Here is a 22,653-nt window from a genome sequence, read left to right as displayed (position 1 = left end):
AAGTGCAAATGTTAGTCATTCAGTTGTATCCAACGCTTTGAGACCCCATGGACTGCAGCCCACCAGGCTCCTCTGTCTATGGAATTCTCTAGGCAATAGTACTGGAACGGGTAGCCGTTCCCTTCTGCAGGAGATCTTCCCAACCCAGGAATCGAAAGTCACCTCTCAAAGATACTAGGGCACCAACTCATTTTTATTTAGCTATAAATAAAAAGGTAAAAAGTGAGCATTTATTCTTCATTTCCTATGTAAACTGACCCTCAAGGTAATCAAATTATTGATGAGGGTAATTTTCTCTTTTTAGAAGTGTTATGTCTAATAAATGAAAAATAAATAATAGAATGTTACCATTTTAAAAACCCATAATGACAGTGGGTCTAAACAATGATGATCTATGGCTGCAAATATCACAACCAAGAGACAACAAGCCTTATGTGTCTACAAGAACTCCACTCCACCTATGAAGGGTTCTTGCCAAAATACCAAAATTGAATCAGGTCAAACCTAATAACTACCAAGTTACAGAATAAAAATGAGACAGAAAGATGTAATAAACACCACCGCAGCATGCAGTGATGAAGATCAGACCATGGGCAGTTCTGCAGAATAAATATCCAGTTCAACAACCAAACAAATAAAGTAATATTTCAGTGAGGAAGAGAGAAAAGAGGAGGGGAAAGTGGTGGGAACTGGGAAAAGGAGAAGGGGAACCTACAGATTAAAAAACATTTCAGATCCCCTATGGGTCTTATTTAGGTCATAATTCAAGCAACCTCCAAAATCTTAAATCTTTGAGACAAACCAGGACTTCCCTGGTTGCGCAATGGTAACAAATTCTCCTGCCAAAGCAGGAGACACCAGAGACTTGGGTTTGATCCCTGGATTGGGAAGATCCCCTGGAGGAGGTAATGGCAACCCACTCCAGTATTCTTGCCTGAAAATTCTATGGACAGTGGAGCCTGGCAGGTTACAGTCCATGGGGCTGCAAAGAGTCAGACATAACTGAGTACACAGGCATATGAGACAAACAAGGAAATGTACACGTTCAGGATATTTGCTGACATTCAGTTATTATGGTTAAGCTTTAAAATGTTACTACAGCATCATGGTTATACTTTAGGTCTCTGTGTTTTAGGCTTCCATACCGAAATATAATCAGATGAAACGGTAGCATGAAATAAAATTCATTTTTATGGCAAGACAAGAAAAATTTTAACATGAAAGAATTTTCTCTACCCTTTGGCCCACTCTCTCCCCAACACTGTGCATTTTGTATCTGCGTTATGCATCAGGCCAGACTCCCCCATCAGCAGGAATACCTGTTTAACCACAAAGAGCAACGTTCTCCCAGCACCAGCAAGACAACTCCTTAAAGAAAACATTCCTCCTCCATATTGTAGGGGGCTGTGATGATCCATCACATTGTACTTACAGATCTGGACTGTGTAAACTGTCAATCATATGTCATCCAATGTGCAGCCCTCTGTCTCCAAAAACTCTTACAACTGTGTTTTAACTCTAATGGGTGGAACAGTTCTCAGAGCTTTCTGAGAGGGTCTTCCTGGGTTAGAATCCTCAATTTGGCTCAAGTAAAAATTTCCATTTCTTTTGTAGGTCAACTGATTAGTTTTTTGTTGGCAAGAGGATACAGAGTTGGGCAGAGGAGGGTGGCGTGGGCTGGGAGGGGACAAGGTTGGCTGTGCAACCCTAGTATACAGTGTTAAAGGTCAGGATGGTCATTTGTTTGGGAGGAAAGTGATTGGAAGTGGGCCCCCGTGTGCCTCTGGGGTGCTGGTGATACTGCATCTCTTGGTTTGTATGATTAATAAGTAGAATTTTTAATTGGTGGAAATTTACATCTGTACAGATATGATTTACATGTTCTATACTCCCTGGTGGTGCAGTGGTAAAAAAATCCGTCTGCCAATACAGGAGACACGGGAGACGCGGGTTTGATCCCTGGGTCGAGAAGATCTCCTGGAGAAGGAAATGGCAACCCATTCCAGTATTCCTGCCTGGCGAATCCCTTGGATGGAGGAGCCTGGCGGGCTACAGTCCATGGGGTCACAAACAGTCAGACACGACTGAGCACACAAGTACATATATATATATTATATAATATATATATATAAACATATAAATATATACATGTATTTCACTCAAGTAAAATTTCCTGTTTCTTTCCTAGAGCAACTGATTAATTTTTTGCTGGCAAGAGGACACAGAGTTGGGGACGAAGAGGGTAGAGTGGGTGTATTATATGTATATAGTTAAGTCCTCTACAAGTGAACCAGTTCCATTCCAAGAGCATGTTCATAAGTCTAATCTGTTCACAAATCCAACAAAGTTAACCTAGGTACCCAACTAACACGTTCAGCTATACAATACTGTCCTGTGATAGGTTTATAATACTTTTCACACAAATAAATACATAAAAAACAAACAAGGAAAACGTTTTCTAATCTGCCAGTACAGTACCTTGAAGTACAGTAGTAGAGTACAGTAGCTGGCACACAGGGGCTGGCATCGAGCGAACAGGCAAGAAGAGTTACAGACTGGAGGAGGGAGAGGAGGTGGGAGATGGCAGGGCTGAAGGGTCATCAGCAGTTAGGAGACAGAGGGCGAGATGCAGTTTCACTCACGCCTGACATTGATGGATGTGGATGTTTGCAACTTGAAGGTTTGTATGTAGGGGACTTAACTGTCCAAGCTGGATAATGGATACAAGGGAGTTTATTACATAATTACCTCTATTGTCATTCATGTTTTAGATTTTCTATTATGAGCTAAAATTTTTATAGTCAAGAGTCTGAAAATGAGGTTTGACTCAAACTTTATCTGGGAAAACTAAACTAACAAAGGAAAAAACAAGTCTATCTGACACTCAACGAAAGCAAAAGTGCTAGTCCCTCAGTCGTGTCCAACTCTGCAAACCCTGTGGACAGTAGCCGGCCAGTCTCCTCTGTCCACGGAATCCTCCAGGCAAGAATACTGGAGTCGGTTGCCATTCCCTTCTCCAGGGGATCTTCTTGACCCAGGGATCAAACCTAGATCTCCTGCATTGCAGGTGGATTCTTTACCACCTGAGCCACCAGGGAAGCCCTATGTGATGTAGGTTAAAACTATCCACGCACCAATTTTCAGAAAGAACAGAGTTAATCCTCAGTAGATCTATGATGTGCTTTGCTGCTGCATTCTTGAGTTTCACAGTGAATCCAGAAAGCTAGTTGGGTGCTTTTGCCCAGTTCGAGTGTTTCATCCCTTTCTCCAGGAGCCTTCCCTAATTCTTTGATAGTAAAGTCACACTCACTGAAGCAGCATCAGAGGTCTTCTTTGTTGGTTTCTATTACCAACTGCTCTAATGCAGCCAGATTCTCATGTGTCAGTGACTTGGCAGATGTTTTGACTAGTTCTTCCAATACCACTTTCAAACTTTCATGAAATCCCAACCTCTTTTGCAAGAGTTGAAATCCACTTTGCAGCGATGTGCATTCTGTTGAGGTCATGCTCTCCGGAAGCTGACCACATCAATCACGTAGAAAGAGAGACCAAAAAACAATGGGTGGGGATCAACGCTACTTCTTCATTTTAGGTAGAAAGAAAAAGCCTACTTAAGACAAAATACAAAACTTGATTCTGGAGTGAAAAATGGGGAGAGGTGGTTTAGCATTGATTGATTCTCTCTGTGGCCACTGCAGCAGGGAATGTTAACGCTAGTTAGCTTGGACCTCCTTCAACAAACTGGCAACTGGGTGCGATCTACTCCTTCAGTCCCATTCCTGGGCATAGATTCAGACAAAACTATGATTCAAAAAGACACATGCAGTCCTAAATTCATAGCAGTACTATTCATAATAACCAAGACATGGAAACAGCCTAAATATCCAACAACAGATGAATAAATGATGGATAAAGAAGATATGATTTTATATACATATATATATGTGTGTGTGTATATTTATACACACACACAATAGAATACTACTCAGCCACAAGAAAGAATGGAATAATGCCATGGATGGACCTAGAGATTATCATACCAAATAAAGTAAGCCAGACAGAGAAAGACAAATATTACATGATATCACTTACATGTGGAATCTAAAATATGATACAAATGAACTTGTCTATGAAACAGACTCACAAACATAAAGAACAGACTTATGGTCACCAAGAGGGAAGGAAAGTGGGGATGGATTCAGAGTTTGGGGTTAGCAGATGCAAACTATTATATATAAGATGGATAAATAACAAGGTCCTATTGTATAGCACAGGGAACTATATTCAATATCCTGTAATAAACCATAATGGAAAAGAAAAGAACTGGTAACTTAATAAAGAGCCAGGTAGCAGGGATCCTAAGTTTAAAGAAGAAAAAACCTACTCCCTCAAAACCACTGGTGAAGACTTTCCTGACTTTTGGGGAAGAATCTCAGAAGACATGGGATGCACCACGTATCTCAGGCTAAGCCAGAAGTCCTTCCCAGACGCTACAACGTTGAGAACTTTTCTCATCTCCCTGTCTCTCCTGCAATAGCCACCTCTCTTGATCCTATTTTCCTCCTCCTAGTTTGGCATCTTGCTCCTTCCCAAAAGAGGCCTCAGAATCCTCTCCCCTCTCTTACATAGAAGAGTTCAGCTTTTGATCCTGTGAATCCGGAAGTGCAGATTCCATTCATTGCAGCTTGAAGGACAAAATGACACACACCTCCGTCCTCCAGCACATCTCTGCTTAGGGGCCCCCCGCAGACTGGGTGTTTGTATTTGAGTTTATCCTTCATGGCCTCCAGTGATCAAACCATCCGTGTGTTCCAACCAGTCACAGACCGTGTTCTCCCTGCAACAAACTGGTGAATGCTGTTCTCTTCATATAAGGAAAGAAAACTGAAAAACTGCTTTAGCATGGGTTATCTCAGAATGGAGTAATTGTGAGAGATGAGTATTTTCTTCTTTTTGCTTATCTGTATTGTCTGAATGTTCTATAACATAAGCATCTGTTTATAATATGTTACTTTTTTAAAAGATTGCATTGAGCACAAAAAGTTAACATATGTAACAGTGACAATGAAACTGAGTTTTTACCTACAAATTATATCTTTAAAGAGAAAAGTGTATTTTTTTTCCTTTATCTCAAAGTGAAGAAGCGTAAAAACTTTTCTATTCATTGTGTTTTTCCTGGTTAATCACCTGTACGCTCCATTGTTTGATTTTCCTCACATCATTTTTGGGAAAATGCTATTTAATAAGAATTCTGATAAATGTCACGAAAGTAGCCAAGGGGCAGTTTGTATTCAGCACATTGCTAATACAATCAGGAGGACTTTAACCATTCAGGAAGGAACTGCCCTTTGTTTAACTAAAACAGCTTCTCTTGAACATTAAAAAAAAAAACTCTTTCCTGACTAGTATTTACACGAAGAGCTGCCTGTGTTAAAAAGCACACAGCCCATTAAGCAAAATCGTTACGCCAGCTATGAACTCCATCATGTCAATGACCACCCTCAAAGAGAAGCAGATAGGTTCCCTTCCCCTGAAGTAGGGAAAGAAGCCCGCCAGGCCAGTCGGATCGTGAAGTGAGGCTTAGTCTCCGCACACGGCAATAACAACTTCTGGAAATTTCCTCTGGGCTGTGTATCTATCACTTGCTTTCTAAACCGACAACTTTGCAACTGATGGTGTCACGTTTCTGAGCAAGGCTTGATTCTCTTCCTCATCCTGCAGCCAAAATCCTCACCTTGCACAAAAATCAAGAAGGGAAAGACCAATTTCAACAGGATGAGCTTGACTGGTCATCTGTCCAGCAAACCAAGCCAATGACTAATGACTTGGTGTCACGCGAAGAGGGTTCTGCGGAGGCTGAAGCAGTCTCCTCCAAGGCTGGTGGTGCTGACCTGCGCCCCTTCCGGTGTCCCCATGCCAGGGCTCCACCATCCACTCCCTCACCAAACGAGAGCCCGGGAGTCACCCTTCACTCCTTCTCTCTTTCCTCCACAGCCAGTCGACTGCAGGTTCTCCCAGCTCACCTTTCTAACCATTTCTTCATTTATCTCTTCTTTTCATTCCTGCCCCTTGGACATTGCACTTCCTTTCACCTTTCATTTTTAAATTTATTCTTTACAGCCAACTAAGCTGAAGAAGCCTGGGAATAAAGTTTGCAACAAAGTTAGTAAAGTCTTTGCCTCATAACAACAGCAAAGCTGGCACTATCCTATTTCAGTTCTTTGTTCTCTATCAGGTATGCAAGGGTGATGGGCTCTGATGGTCTCTTTGTCCTTCCAAACCCACCATCATATCTTACTTGAACTCCTCCAGCAGCTCACTCTGCTTTGCACAATGAAGTCCTCTCCTCAACCTGGTTCTCTAGAGTCTCTGACCAGTGGCCAGGCTCTGTCCACCTGCCTTCTCATCACGCCCTACTTCACACTGTGTGTTCCTCCCGTATCTGCATCTCAGCTTGTGTGCCTCGACTTCAGCAACCCATTCACAACCCGTACACATCTCATGACTTACTCCTACTTGTAATTTACAACCTAATCCACTATCTCCTTCTTCAGACCTTTTCTTATTCACAATGGGACCCAAACACACACACAGACCTCTGAACTCCTGAAATGCCCTGTGTGCCGAGCTAAATGACACTTAGCTTGTTGAAGTAATATTATTTTCTATCACATGCTTTCTATCTCGAAGGCAGAGTTTTGTATTCATCTTTATATATCTAAGCCCCAGCCAAGCATTCAGAAAACTTATTGAATATTTAGTGACTAAATGTAGGAATGTCAGAGAAGAAACCACAATGATGTTAAAGTTTTGACTGAAAGATATGACTTTTCAGATAGAAAAGATGAATCTTAAGAAATGCATTCTATTGGTGAAATTTAAAGAACCATTGGTGAGCAAGTGTTTTCTAGCTAACAACTTTCCCTATCATGCGATTCTGAATTTTTTTCATGTTACCAGTTGCTGTCATATAGGAGACAGGGTTCTATACAGAGATTTATATAAATAATATTGATAATTTCAGATAATTGTAATGCAAAGATTACATATTTAATTTGGGGGAGAAATCAAGGAAAACTCTAAGAAATCTGAAGAAGATTCTTCTTTCTTAACTCAAGAACTTAACTCAAACTTCAAGAAATTGAAAAGAAGAAGTAATTGAAGCTACATGTGGAAGAACCACGAGCATCCACAAAGCAAAGGAAATTTCAACATTCTGGTGTTACCCCAAGTAGAGAGAGGAATTTATGCGGAGTTAAAATATCTAACAAGACTCTTCTCACAAGAGAAACTAAAAAGAAGAGAAGGGACAAAAATAGGACAAAAAATAACAAATAAAACTGGAGTGACCAAAGGAAATTATTTCCATTCAGCTTTGTGGAAAAATAAATCCATATAGTCAAACCGAATATTAGCAGCTGCTCTGTGGCATCACTGGGAGTTCTGAGTGAATGGAGGCAGGGTTGTTAGGTTTCTATTGATGATTTCTTTGATACTGTCATCAACTGTGATCTTCTTAACAGTGAGATTCCCATTATCCTATCAGTTATCTATTGCTGTGTAACAGAATACCAGAGCTTGGTGGGTTATTCATGATTCTCTGGTTGGCAACTTGAGTTGCTAGGTCTTCTGCTGGCCTCACCTAGAGTCACTCATGAGGCCCCAATCATCTGATGGATTGCTTGGCATGATTCCTCCACGGTAGCGTCACATGTCTGTCTGCCATTCTCCATGTGCTTGTTCATTCTTAAGGAGACTAGTCCAGATCTCTTTACATGGAGGTCTAGGGGAGCAGGAAAGATTGAACTGCGATGCACAAGCACTTTTTGAGCCAACCTGTGTCCCGTGTGCTAATGAAGCAAGTCGTATGGCCATATCTCTATTTCAGGAGGGAGCAAACAACTCTCTCTCTCTCTTTTTTAAGATCTTTATTTTCTTTATTTATAGATATTTGGCTGCACTGGGTCTTAGTTGCAGCATGCAGAATCTTTAGTTGCGGCACATGAATTCTTAGTTGCAGCATGGAGGATCTAGTACCCTGACCAGGGATCAAACGAACCTGGGCTCCCTGCATTGGGAGTGCCGAGTCTTAGCCACTGGACCACCAGAGAAGTCCCAGACATACTCTGTCTCTTGAAGGAAGGAGCAGAAAAGCCACATCGCACAGGACACACATAGAGGAGGAGGAGGAATTTGTGATTGTTAAACAACCTACCTCAAATGCCTCTTCTAATATATTTCTGAGATATCTGCAGATGCTCAAGAGGCCAGTAGAATTTGTATCTGGCACATCCAAAAGTGGGTTCAGTCTAGTGGAGGCTGACAAAGGAAACCAAACTGAGCAACGATCTCAGAGACCGGGATGCTGTCCATGGACTGGAAGGCGTGTCCCTTTCTCTCCACATGTGCACTCAGCATGTCATGCTCTCTTTAAAAAGCATCCTGTTTCTGCAGTAACAGGCCCAAGCTCCTTGGTGTGGCTTTCCAAGCCCTTCACTATTTTGCCCTCTCTGCCTGTGGTTTGTTGGTTACAGTAAGCTGGCTGATGTGTATTTAGTAAATACATAGTAAACTACTGTGTTTGATACATAATAAATCAATGACAATAGAAGCTATTTCTTGCTCACTTAAAAATATCAGAGGTGACATACCGGTGGGGCAATCCTCTTTTACAAATTTGTTATAGTCGCCAGGGTGACAGTCTCTGCCATCATCAAGCATGCCTTTCATAACCACGTGAACAGTGTCCCCGTTCCAACCATCTAGAAGGGAACTAGGGCAGGGGAGACCTGTACGGGAGGCTGAAGCCCAAACCCCAGGCTTGGAGCTGTGCACATCAGTTATGCTTAGTTCTATTAGATCCCAGTCATGTGGTTACCAGAGTACATCCTTCATACCCCCATTCCAAATCTTCCATTGCTTCACCACATCTTGGTGTCAAATGCTCTTCTTTCTTTTCTCCAACTGACAAACTCATATTTGTTATGAAGACCTAGCTCTCTTTTGTCACTTCCTCTGTGAAACCATCCCCAGCTCCAGAAAGTTACTCAGGCTTTGTACTTACCCCCACTAAAGCACCAAAAGTACTGATTAACTAGACTTATTATTCAAAGTACTGATTAACTAGACTTCGCTAGGCTTCAAGGTCTCCTGAGTGGGAAGATGCAATATTCACCTTGGCATGGGGAACACACAGCTCACTGTTTAGATATGGCACAGAAGATTTGAGTGAAGGAAGGTGGTTTCTAATTCAGGTCATCAGGCAAATCCTAAAAACCTCTCTGCCTTCAGTATTCCCATTTCGTGGTATTCCAGAATATTCCATCACACTGAAGAGTGATCAGAAAAAGGTTGCAACTACCATTTCTGAGCATCATGGAAAAAGTGGGCCTAGTCCACACTTTTTCTTCATATTCTTTCTTATCTGGGAGATCCTAAGACTCTAGCAGGATAGAGATGCTCCGTAATAGCCAAATCACAGCTCAGCAGTGAGCTAGGGTCCAGAGCACCACATTAGCTGTGCTTGTTCCCATATCAAAAAGCAGCAAAAAATATATACCCTCACTGACAATGAAACACAAATTAAAATAGAGAGGCTTTTCTTCCTACCATCTTAGAAAATATTTTTAAAATTTTTAAATTTGCTGAAAAGGATGATACATTTCCTATCAACTTAACAAAGCCTTCAACAAATTTTAATGCTTAACACTCACCAAGACGTGTTGAGACAGGGACTGTCATCGTCTTCAGATAGAAATAGATGTTGAGTAATATACCTAGAAAACAACTTGGCAGAACATAGCAAGAAACATTATAGTGTTCATATATTCTGCTCCAAGCTTCTATGTCTAGAAATACATACTCAATAAATGAGAGATCAGTAAAAACTTGAACACACATGTGTTTGTTATAATATTCTTTACCATACAACAAAAAGGAGCAACCTAAATGTATAGGTTTAAAACATGTAAGCTTTTAAAAGATTTTTAAAATGCATACAAAGTATAAATAACACAAGTCCTGGCTGATATAAACAATTGAATGTATAGGGAGAGAAGAGTCAAATCTCTCATGGAGAAGAATTCCAAGTGATATATGTAGATTCTTCATTTTCAAGAAGGTAAACCTAACTCCCACTCCTGAGGTGTGGGTAGTGACAATGGCTGCCTTCCAAAGATGACAATGTGGAAAGGGGGCGTGATAACTTTATAGGGGATCAACCCGGTGACCAAAGTGAGCATAACAGCGGTCATTATGTTGACACCATCTGCCCTTGATAGGATGTGAGGAAGATGATACTTACTTCTCTGGTCTTCTTCCTAAAACCCATGACCCCGGCAACCATGAGAAAAAAATATCAGACAAATCCCATCTGAGGAATGTTCTGTAAGATACCCACCAAGGTCTGCGTGTCTTAGGGTCTTCAGGCCCATCTCAGCCTGCATTCCTGGAGACTGCTGGCTCCTTCTGTTCATGTCCTTCCCAGTTCCGCCAAAATGTCCTTCCTCTGTGACACCAGCCCTGTCATATCACCTGCTGTTGTGCAGGGCTAAGTCGCTAAGTCACCTCAGTTGTGTCCGACTCTTTGAGACTCCATGGACTGTGGCCCACCAAGCTCCTCTCTCCATGGGATTTTCCAGGAAAGAATACTGGAATGGGTTGCCATTTCCTTCTCCAGGGGATCTTCACGACCCAGGGATCGAACCCGCATCTATTATGTCTCCTGCATTGGCAGGCAAGTTCTTTACCACTAGCACCATCTGGCAAGCCCTGGGAAGCACCTGCTGTTATTTCCTATCAAATGCCATGTTCCTTCATCAAGTTCAGCATTTTGTAATCAGGTATTTGTCTGTCCATTTATTTATTACCTGACCCCTCTGTTAGTCCCTTAGCTTCTTGACAGAGAAAACTACTTTATACCCTATAAATACATAAATAAGTGAAATAATGGCTTTATATCAAGATCTAGATATCTGGAAAGAGCTATTGAATGAATAGTAGTCATTCCGCCTGAACTGGGATGCCATTTGCTTTCTTTTTGCTTTTCAGTAATTTTTTTTAAAATTTAGTATAAATATGTATTCTTTTGTAGTAAGAGAAACAAATGCATATAATTAAATGAAATATGTATTTTAAATGAAAGCAGCGGGAATGCTTTGAAGGAATCCCAGCCTCCAATCTGGGCACCTACAAAGGCAAGACCCGTCCAGCACCAGGTCGGGTCCCCAGGCTGAACCATGGTGAGGGGCCTCATTGTTCACAATGGAGAAGGCTCAGTCCCACTTGTGGTCCAGGGGCATCTGAGGCTGGGCGGCTCAAGGCAGGGCTTCTAGCTGGCAGCATCCTTATGGTCCCTCCCAAGCTCCCAAACATCAAAGCCTATGAACCTCTCAAGTGGGTTCCTGGTCCCTTTCAAAGGATCAAGTGGGTCTGTCTCTCTGTCCCAGAAGTCTGACCACACTCAGTCTACTGCTCCTCCAGCCACAGGTGTGGATGGAAGAATACTGCAGGTGGGCGGCGTCTCTCCTGCAGGCAGGAAGAGGCAGTGAGGATTCTTTCCCACAGAAGGAATAGAGACAAGACTGGTGAGTTTCCCAAACATCCATGCTGGCAAAAGCAGGCTTGCTCCAGCCCAAATCATTAAATTCTGGCAAGTCAAATTCTCCAGTTTAGGAGCTAGGACACTCTGCTTCCCGCCCAAGCAGTGCTAAATTGCCTCAGTGGTGTCCGACTCTTTTCGACCCTTTGGACTATAGCCTGCCAGGCTCCTCTCTCTGTGGGTTTTTCCAGGTAGGAATACTGGAGTGGGATGCCATTTCCTTCTCCAGGAGATCTTCCCAGCCCAGGGATCAAACCCGTGTCTCTTACATCTCCAGCACTGGCAGGCAATCTCTTTACCCTTAGCGTCACCTGGAAAGCCCTGCCCAAGCTGGCAACAAACTCAGCAAAGAGCACAGGCTCGTGAAGCTTTGTAAACCCCCCAAACAGGGTCTGGAGAATGTAATTTGTCTCCCCAAAGAGTCCGCAAAAGAGCCCCAAAGTAGCCGAAAATGCAGTTCCCAGCTGGGACGGCAAAGAGTTTCGTTCTGAGTTCCAGCCGGAAGAGTGAAAAGGCAGCAGCATCCCCGGCGAAACTCCTGGAATTTTTCAATGTCGGAGAAGATGTGGCACCTGAAACTGTCCTTGAGTTCTCTTTAGTTTGCAATTTCAAAAACGCTCAGGAGAACTTAAAACGGGAAGTTCCCCTAGCTCTTTGGGCCAGAAATGGGAATGCGCTGGGGGTGAGTAATGACTCTCAATGTCCTGACCTCTGGGACACGAAATAGTCTGGAGATTGTGCAAAGACAGCAATGGGGAAAGTGTCAGCATTTTAACCAGAATCTGGGGCAGAGGCCACGGCTGGAGCCAAGGCTGTGCTGAGTGAACACTGACGCTAGCCTAGAAGATGGTGACTCACCAGCTTCTGATGAGCACAGACGCTTCTTGAGCCAACACACTTCAATTTTACTCATCAGGCTGAACCTGGAAGTCAATGGCGTGGTGTCCAAAGTGACACTGAAGCAATGGAGAAATGGCATCGCAAGAGTTGAGGGAGCATTGCTCTCTGTCCTGGGCTATTTGCTCAATGGGCAGCAGGTACCTTCAATGACTGCCACCCTGGATGGTTAAGTAGCAAGCAAACAAGAACATTCAAATGGTTGTGGTGTAGCTCAAGAAAGAACTAACGACACACAGGTGGGAATGAAAAAGAAAAGCATATCCGGTTTGTGGTCCTGTGATGTCCAGAACTGCCATAAGTCTTTCCTCTCCATCTATTTAAGTATGATTAGCCTTTGGAAGAGTTTTCTGAGTTTTTTCCACTTTCCAGTCAATGCATGGTGGATATCTGAACACTCTCTCTATGCCCACAGTAAGACTCAGAAGCATATTTGTACAGATACCAAAGTAAGAAGTGGGGAGGGGAGAATTATAAATACCAAATGAAAAACTCATTCTAAATAAAGCTCATTCTAAAGGATTTCGGAAGCATAAGGATAAAATGCTTCGTCAGAAGGGACAAATGAACTTTTTCCTAAACCAAATATGTAGGGATGTTCAATCCAATAGTCACCTTTTAAATTTTACTTAAATTTCTAGAAGTGTACCCAAGAAACTATCAAAAACAATTTCTTCTGGGAGGAATAACTCTGATCAGAAGAGGAAAGAGCACCTCGCTTTGTTTCTTTGTTCTGAGTTCATCTCAGAACAAAGAAATCTGACTTTTTCTATAATTTGACTTTTATGATGAAGATGCATCTTGCCCCAGAAACCTGCTCGGCATCATCTACCATGCCCAGCAGCAGGTAATTTCAAGGATATCTAATGTGAAAAATCCCTGACACAGAAGATCCACTGGTGAAAACCTGCCACTCAAAGTAGGCTGAGACATGCTTCAAATAAGTTTGAATACTCTGCTCAAACAGACTTGAAAATGCCAACAGCCATCACCAATACCAGGGGTACAGAAGTTAAAAAATACCAGACAAAATTCTTTGTTTTTACGACAGATGTAATGTGAATTTCAAATGAACTTTTAGTGATAATTCTGACAGTCCTTGAAGGTTGGAAGGAGAAACTTTCCACCAAAGCCTGGGCTTGCCCACCTTTATCATCTCCTTTAAACTGGTAGCACACCATAATGGAAAAAAACCTCAGATGGGGAGTCAGTAACAGCTGAATTTGCAACCAGAATTTGTCATTAACCAGCTGTGTGACTGTGGGCAAGTGACTTAACCTCTCTGAGTTTCAATTACTCATCTGAAAAATGGGGATAAGGATACCTACCTCCCCTGGAAGGCTGTAAGTAAAGAGTGTTAAATGATTCGTCACATTGCTGACACAGGTAGGAATCACAACTTACTTGTTCTCCAGAGCATCTGGCACGCTGAGTCATCAGCTCTTGTTTGCTGAGGACAATTTGTACCCTAAGTCGAAGCCCAGTGCCCACTCAGAGCAGAATGCTCAGAGGGTGGACTCTGGAGTCATGCCACCTGGGTTCAAACCTCCACTGCACCGTGTCTAATTGGTGACCCTGGCACATTCATAACTTCTCTATGCTTTAGTTTCCTGCCCATGAAGTGGAGCAGAAAACCAGCCTCCTACAGGAAAATGGGAGACTGCCTGCCACTTAGCCCTAAAGAGTTGTTATACAAATAGCACTGGTAACTAGTATTATTAAAAGGGCAAGTCTGGGAGTTGAGCAGAGTTATTCCCCAAACCCGAAACTGAAATTGATCGGGAAATGCAGATGTCCTGTTTAGAAACAGAAGGGTCTCAATGATACAGGCATTTAGAGGAACTTGCTGAGAAGGTTTCTGCCAGAACGGAAGGGCTGAACTCCAGGGTTTCCTGTGTTCTTTTTTGTGTGGAAGAGTAAGCTGGTTGTCATTTCAGCAGGATTTTTGGAGCCCTGCCTCTGAGCCTGGTCAATCAAAGTTGTTGATTTGCTTTTTAAAATGCAGCAGTGGAAGAGCTTAAGCCTTTGGTAAGGAGAGGAAGCCCCTTGGGAGACACAACTAAATGTGAATGGACCCTTCCACACTAAAAATACAATAGACCTTTATACGTGCTGAGGCCCACAGACCCCAAAACTGGTGACAACGCAAACAGCTCTTGAGCAGACATGATATTTTCAAGCATCACATTTCTTCCAGAGTCATGCTTTCTTTGCAGATCTTCAAAACACTCGTGAACTGTAATTTAAATTTTAAGTAACATTTCTCACATTGAAGGGCCATCATTTTTAATCAAAGAAATACATTTTTTCGACTCATAGGGCTACTGAATGCACTGTGGGTCTGTAGCTGGGCTGCCAACTGTGCTTGCAGGTGGGGGGACAGGAGACCAGTGTCTTTCCACCTCGGGTGTCTTGTCCCATAAAATAAGAGTCCCTTCTTCTTGGGATTCCCTGGTGGCTCAGACAATAATCTGCCTGCAATGCGAGAGATCCAGGTTCAATCCCTGGATCTGGAAGATTCACGGAGAAAGGAATGGCTACCCACTCTAGTATTCTGGCCTGGAGAATTCCATGGACAGAGAAGCCTGGCAGGTTAGTCGATGGTGTCGCAAAGAATCCGACACAACTGGGCATCTTTCATTCACTGACTCCCTTCTTCTTAGTCGTGTTTTTTGAGGCTCAAAGCACAGAGACCTGTGGTCACCACCCTCCAGTTTAACACCCGCACCTCCGTGAAAGCTTCATTTACCATGTGACACACATCTTCACAGTTACTGCCAACTAATAATAAGACAAAGATAATGTAAATTTGCAAACCTTACAATGCAACTAATACCATGTGCTGGGATATCCTGTATGTTCTGGGTACTCACTTTATTATTTCCAATCTCTCTAGCCCTACTCGAAGATTATTATTCATCTCACAGAGAAGGCCATTGAGGTGCAGGCCATTTTGCCTGCCAAAGGCCAGCCATCCAGAAACAGCTGACCCAGGGCAGCCCACTCTGAGCCCCTGCCCCTGAGGTCAGGTCATGTGGCCTGTCTAGGACCTGGTCCACCACCTTCAGAGAACCTGTGCTTCCTGGGACACTCCAGGAGGCACCTGTGCCACAAAGGTGCCCTGACACACACAGGCCAGGATCCAGAGGAGCCCCATCTCATAGGACATCATCAACTTTTCCTTCGTCACAGTCCCCCAGTGAGGCAGGGGACAGAGTTTCTCATCCTTGCGACCCAGAGGATTTGTTGCCTCATTAGTGGGTGTCATGCTTGAAATGTCCCACCTGCAGGTTGAATTTCACAAGGTTCCATGGTTTGGGATGAAGAGTGGACTTCATGGGGGAGAGGGACAGTTCCATAGGCCAAGGGTCAGCAAGAGCAGAGACGGCCTGAGATTTTGCTTTGAGAAATAAGTACCAAAAGAAAAAAAAGAACAAACATGGGCAGATTTCATAGAGGACGTAAAAATCAAAGGCTTTGGAGGATCAGATTTCCAAGGGCTTATTAAGAACACAAGCTACTGGGAATTCCCTGGTGGTCCAGTGGTTAGGACTTGACACTCCCGCTGCCATGTCCAGGGTTCATCCCCTGATCGTGGAACTAAAGATCCCATAAGCCGCAAGGTGTGCCCCCCACCCAAAAAATGACAAGTTACTAAGTTCGGCCACCTCCACATCTACCTGACTCCATAAGTGCTCCAAATCATTGAATTTTACCAATGGGACCAAGAATAAAGAGTTTCCTCTACTTGGAACCCCGAGTCTCTGCTCACCCACCTGAGTTCTCACCTTCTTGTGTGAAATCAGTCCATTCCCAATGCCTCAAGGAAATATCTCATTTTGGTTTAGTTTTTAGTCAAGCCAAGCGGCATGTGGGATTTAAATTCCCTGATTAGGGATCGAATCCATGCCCACTGCATTGAAAGCACAGAGTCTTAATCACTGAATTGCCAGGGAAGTCCTGGAAATCTGCTCATTGGTACTTTCTCCTGGCCTCACTTTCCTAGGATTAATCATTATGCTGTCGCTGTTTTCCTCATATACCTATGCAGACAAACAGAGATTTGCTCAGTCGTGTCTGACTCTTTGCGACCCCACAGTCTGTAGCCCACCATGCTCCTCTGTCCATGGGAATTCTCCAGGCAAGAATATGAGTGGGTTGCCATGCCCCCATCCAGGGACCGTCCCAACCCAGGGATCGAATCCAAGTCTCCCACATTATAGGCAGATTCTTTACTGTCTGAGTCACCGAGGAAGCCCAAGAATACTGGAGTGGGTACCCATACCCTTCTCCAGGGATCTTCCCAACCCAGGGATCAAACCCAGTTCTCCCACATTGCAGGCAGACTCTACCATCTGAGGCACTAGGGAAGCCCATACATGTGCAAGGCATGCTTTTCCAATCTGTGCAACTTCATTTTTTTCAATGCCTGCCACAACCTACTACATTATTTCATCATCCACTCTTTACAAAAAAGAAAAAAATGCTTATCATAGGAAAACAAGGATTATGTCCATTTCAATCACCCTCATATGCCCAGAGCTTGGGGCTATGAGTGTGTTGAACGTATGAATGGATAATCAAATCAGTCAAAGCTACATGGGTCCTCTTAAACATTAGAAAACCAAGAAGTCAGGTTTCCCCACCATGTGGAGCAGAACTGGACTTTGGGGCTAATTCTTTTTCTTCATTTGTTGCATTAATAAAGAAGGAAGAGAAAAATAAATAAATAAATAAATAAAGAAGGAAGAGGGACTTGCCTTCCTGGTGGTCCAGTGTTTAAGAACCTGCCTTCTAATGCAGTGGACGTGGGTTTGATCCCTAGTCTGGGAACTAAGATCCCACATGCTGAGCCTGTATGCCACAACTATTGAATCCCGCACACACTGGAGCCCATGTACCACACCTAGAGAGAACAATGGGCTAAAATAAGACCTGACCCAGCCAGATAAATATTTTTTAATATTTTTTTAAAAAGAAAGGAATAAAGGTGGATGCCAGTTTCCCACTCATCACTTACCAAATAGAGTTTTTGGTGGAGAATTAGGATGTTCAGATCAATAAAGTTCCATCTAGCCAAAGCTTTGGTTTTTCCAGTAGTCATGTATGTATGTGAGAGTTGGACTATAAAGCTGAGCATCCAAGAATTGATGCTTTTGAACTGTGGTGTTGGAGAAGACTCTTGAGAGTGCCTTGGACTGCAAGGAGATGCAACCAGTCCATCCTAAAGGAAATCAATCCTGAATATTCATTGGAAGGACTGATGCTGAAGCTGAAACTCCAATACCTTGGCCACCTGATGCAAGAACTGACTCAATTGAAAAGACCGTGATGCTGGGAAGGATTGAAGACAGGAAGTGAAGGGGAGGACAGAGGATGAGATGGTTGGATGGCATTACCGACTCAAAGGGCATGAGTTTGAGTAAGCTCCAGGAGTTGGTGATAGACAGGGAGGCCTGGCGTGCTGCAGTGCATGGGGTCGCAAAGAGTCAGACACGACTGAGTGACTGAACTGAACTGAACCCAATAACAGAAATAGATCAATCAATGTCCACCTTTCCGGGGGATATCATACGAAACACAAAAGAAAGTATGGCTTTGAATAGAACTATCACAGATACTCGTCCACTGGGTTGGTTACAATGTAGTCAGGCCATAAACAGATGAGCAGAGAATGCACATGACCTTTCAGGTACTCCTGGGTCTGTGCTGTGCTTCTGCCCAGGCTCTGCATGGCTTTGACTGAAATGGTTCCTTCTGTTCCTAGTCCCAGGCCTTGGAGAGACCTGGGAAATGTGACAGCGAGCCTGAATTTTTGAAAACTCATCACTAGATGGCGTCACATATTTGTCAGGTCACAAAAGGAACTGGCTTTTCTGTGTTCTTAACTCTAAGGAGTTAAGCTGGAGCTCCAATACTTTGGCCACCTGATGTGAAGAGCTGACTCATTAGAAAAGACTCTGATGCTGGGAAAGACTGAAGGCAGAGGAGGAGAAAGGGACGACAGAGGATGAGATAGTTGGATGGCATCATCAATTTGATGAACATGAGTTTGAGCAAACTCCGGGAAACAGGGAAGGACAGGAAAGCCTGGCATGCTGCAGTCCATGGGGTCGCAGAGTCAGACACGACTGAGCAACTGAACAACTCTAATGTAGGAGGTGCAATTGGATGTTTCTGGTGCAGTATTTTCCTTAGTGGTGGGTAATCTGTTGTGGCCATTTCTTTCAGGGATAGTTTTGTAATCAGCAACCTTTAATCCTGAAGCAGATGTATGAGAGTTTTGTGAGAATCCTGGGTGCTGAATATGATCCCCATGTGTGACTTGGCTAAGAAATGGCTCTCCATAAACCACAGTTATCGGTCTTCTACACAGTCCACTTTCATGGGCAGACCTTGAAGAACGAGACCAGAAAGGTGTATGCAAACCGAAGAGTAAACAAAATTCAGCTCAGGGTAACACCGTGCACGGTTCAGAATTTATGACATGTGTGGCTCAGATGGTTAAGAATCTGCCTGCAATACAGAAGACCCAGGTTTGATTCCTGGGTCAGGAAGATCCTCTGGAGGAGGAAATGGTAACCCACTCCAGTATTCTTGCCTGGAGAATCCCATGGACAGAGGAACCTGTGGGCTATAGTCCTTGGGGTTGCAAAGAGTCAGACACGACTAAGTGACTAACACTTTCACTTTCTTTAGTATTTTCTGTGCTTTTTTGTGACAACAGGAGAAAGTCAAGGTTTTCACTGGGTCACAATAGGATGGTTGAGATATTGCTTCTGTTGTGATTTCTCCTCTTTCTCCCAATAGACCTTTCCTGAAGGGAGAATTTCAAGTTCTTGAAGACAAGTCATGAGTCTCCAGTGACCCATCAGACTTAGCCTCTCTCATTTATTTGGGGTGCTAGGAATGATACTCAATGAATATGTGTCCAGCCAAAACTATCTACTACTCTTCAAGTCTCTTGCATGAGCCTAAACAATCCCCAAGCTGAAAGTAATCATGGCTAACATTTACTGAGCACCTACTGCATACCTGGTCCTGTGTTGAGTCCTCTGCATGCACATTTATTGCTACAAGAAGCCTTTGAAGAAGGTGATGTTAACATCACATCCAGGACTTCCCTGGTGGTGATAAGAACCTGCCTTCCAATGTAGGAGATGGGAGACACAGTTTCAATCTCTGGCCGGGAAACTAAGATCCCACATGCTTCTGGGCAACTAAGCCTGAGTGCTGCAATTAAGATGTGAAACAGTCAAATAAATAACTATTTAAAAAATAGTTATATAGCACATCCATTTCATGGTAAGTGGAGAGGGTTATTTAGATCATGTTCCCAGTATCAGTAGATTTGGGTTCAAGTCCAGGCCTAATTAACCTCTACATGACACCAGCCCCTCAAGACCAATAAACTGCCATGAAAAACATTTTTTTTTAACACTTCACGGGATTTTCCTGTAACACAACAAGGAGGTTTTCAGGGGCTCATGGGCAAAGCTGATCTTGGAGCTTTTCTGCCACCTGCCTGCTATGAGACCTCCAAGAGGCCAAATCACGTGGCCCCTTTATAGCAGGCTGTTATGGCACTATAGATAAGCTGTTTCGACAGAGTCGGGAAATGGAATATTTACCATTGGGTGTGAAGCCCTTTACACGTGTGGATCACGTTAAGCCAACATGATATCTTAGATGTAGGAAACTGGGCTTTATTTATAAGAGGCTCCTTATTATATTATGCAATACACACATACACACACACACACATATATGTATATATAATATACATATATAGATATATATATATAATACAGAACTTTTTCAAAATACTTCCTCTGATTCCTCTTTTGGGTCTCAGAACAGAACTGGGAGCTAGAAGAGAGGTATTATTATCACTTTCTTATATACACTAGTTAATAGCTCTGTGCAGGACCAGCCTTGTAGTCACACAAGGCTTAGCACTCTGAGGTCTCAGAACTTGAGAACTAATTTATTGTCAATTAAAATTCTTAACAATTTGGTCTTTGAATTTGTGTTTTGTCAGGGAAGTCCAGTAGGATGATAAAGATGTTTGGGGGGTCGAAGTCACCTACTGTCCCACCCCTGATGCCTCCCTGCCCCCACCGAGTTCTTGGCCACCTGCTCCCTGGCTGCCACCACCCACCAACCCTACCATCTGCCACCCCCAGCCTGGACACAGGCCTGAAAAGGGCCAAGCTGCAAGGCATACACAGTGCATCCTGACACACGGTGGGGTCTGGGGGTCTGTGAGTCTGAACTCACCTTCCAAGTGTCCTCGTGCTTAAGGGAGTGAGACCTTAAGCCAAAACTACAAAGCACTACAGCGGGTGGAGAGGGAGGCTCCCGGGGAAAGGAAATAGCTTTCTTCCTGCTTTCAGGACAAGAAGTTCCACTTTTTTATTTTGCACTGGGCCCTGCAAGTTATGTACCCGGCCCTGGTTCTGTGAATTGCTCGAGACTCCAAAATCAGCGTAGACCTATGAGGGGCTCCTACAGTGCTTTCCACTGCATTAGGCTAGGAAGGAGCCAGTGTCTTACAAAAGAATTCAGTAGGCTTCCTCAAGGAGCAGTCTCCCTTGGGGGCATTTCAAAGCCAGATGCTATTGGGGGAAGTCATGAAATGTTGGTCACTCAGTAGTGTCCAGCTCTTTGTGAGCCCATATGCTGTAGCCCACCAGACTCTTCTGTCCATGGATTTTTCCAGGCAAGGATGCTGGAGTGGGTAGCCATTTCCTATTCAGAGGATCTTCCGAATCCAGGGATCAAACCCGAGTGTCCTACATTGCAGGCAGATTCTTCATCATCTGAGCCACCAGGGAAACCTTCTGTTGGTGGGGGGTAGGGGGGAAGCACCCAATTCTGATTCCATGTTGGAACTGTTTTTTTAACTTATTTTTCATTGCTTTTGTCATTATAATCATGCATAATGGTCTGCCTCAGAAAATCCTGCCCCTCTGTCTGACTATTAAAGGGTTTGTCTACCTATAGATGCCAGGAAGGGAGAAATTAACATCCCCTGCTTGAGGCTTGCCATTCTAGGAAATGCTTGCAACATTAATGGCCTTTTTACTTTTCCTTGCCTCCCTGTCTCTGATCTACAGAAAAACCTGGCATCCAGACCCAGATTAAATGGCTATTTTGAGACATTAGTCTGCCATTTTCTTGGTCAACCAGCTTTCCAACACATTTCATATTTCTTGCCTCAGTACCTCGTCTCTGATTTATTGGCCTGTTGTGTAGCAAGCAGAGCCAGCTTGGACTCGGTAACAATTCCGAAAATAAAAATGCATGTGTGCATACCTAGGATGGCTGTCCTTCAGGACAGAGATCCTTGTTTTGGCTTGTATCCCAAATGCCCACATTAAGACCTTGCACATAGTTGGTGCTCAAAAAATATTTGTTGAATAAATGAATGAAAGACTGAAGAAATCCATCTCTAGAGAGGTGTTCTCCAGAGGCAGGGCCTGTGTCTTGCTTCCTTCTCCTCTCTGAACAAAGGACAAGGCTGAGTACTGTAGGGAAACCAAGTTCATTCTTGCTAGAGAATCAGTGGTTATCTGATTGAAAAGGCAAAAAATCAGCAGACCATCTTTTCATCCAGGGACATCTTTACATGTCTCTGCCCCCCCCCCCCCCCCGCCCCGCAACAGTCACCAGGGGCCCCAAATAACACCATGACCATTGCCCTGATGAATGACCACAAAGTAAGTGGCCAAGGTGCACCCTTCCCAGGAAGGAAAATGAAGATCTGGGTCTTTCCTCAGCCTCTGGATGGCCAAGTTGTGTTTGGGTGGAAGACTGGTGGGGGTGTAGGGGGGTGGGCAGGCACACCCAGCCACATGAGGCCTCAGAGAAGAGCGTCCCAGTCAGGGAGGCAGGAAGTTGCCGTGGTGAGCCGCGGTACCTCTAGCCTGCAGCATCTCACAGTTTTCACAGAACGTGGATGCAGCTCTCGTAAAGGGCTGACCACAGAGCCTCGGAGGCTTGTGTTCTCTGCCCTGGTTACCCGAAACATCATGCTAAGGGGTCCATGACGCACGGAGAGTTTCAGTAAGAATGCCTGGTTGGCAAGTCACCTTTCCAAGTCCTTATTAAGTGTACTGTTTCTACTGGAGCACAATCAGATACATGGAACTGTC

General features: G+C 43.7%; 1 long non-coding RNA gene across 1 annotated transcript in view; it reads right to left on the bottom strand.

The window, feature by feature from the left end:
- Positions 1 to 2,348: 2,348 nt before the first annotated feature.
- LOC122681840 overlaps positions 2,349 to 22,653 on the bottom strand; it is a 33,451-nt gene continuing 13,146 nt past the window's right edge. The window contains exons 2-3 of the long non-coding RNA XR_006337119.1: positions 9,714 to 9,787; positions 2,349 to 2,710 (exon numbers count right to left, since the gene is read on the bottom strand). This is a non-coding gene — a long non-coding RNA (uncharacterized LOC122681840). The remainder of the gene's footprint in view (positions 2,711 to 9,713; positions 9,788 to 22,653) is intronic.

The sequence above is a fragment of the Cervus elaphus genome, chromosome 23 (assembly GCF_910594005.1).
Source record: "Cervus elaphus chromosome 23, mCerEla1.1, whole genome shotgun sequence".
Lineage (NCBI taxonomy): Eukaryota > Metazoa > Chordata > Mammalia > Artiodactyla > Cervidae > Cervus > Cervus elaphus.
The sequence above is the reverse complement of the archived record's forward strand: the minus strand, read 5'-3'. Positions and strand labels throughout refer to the sequence as shown.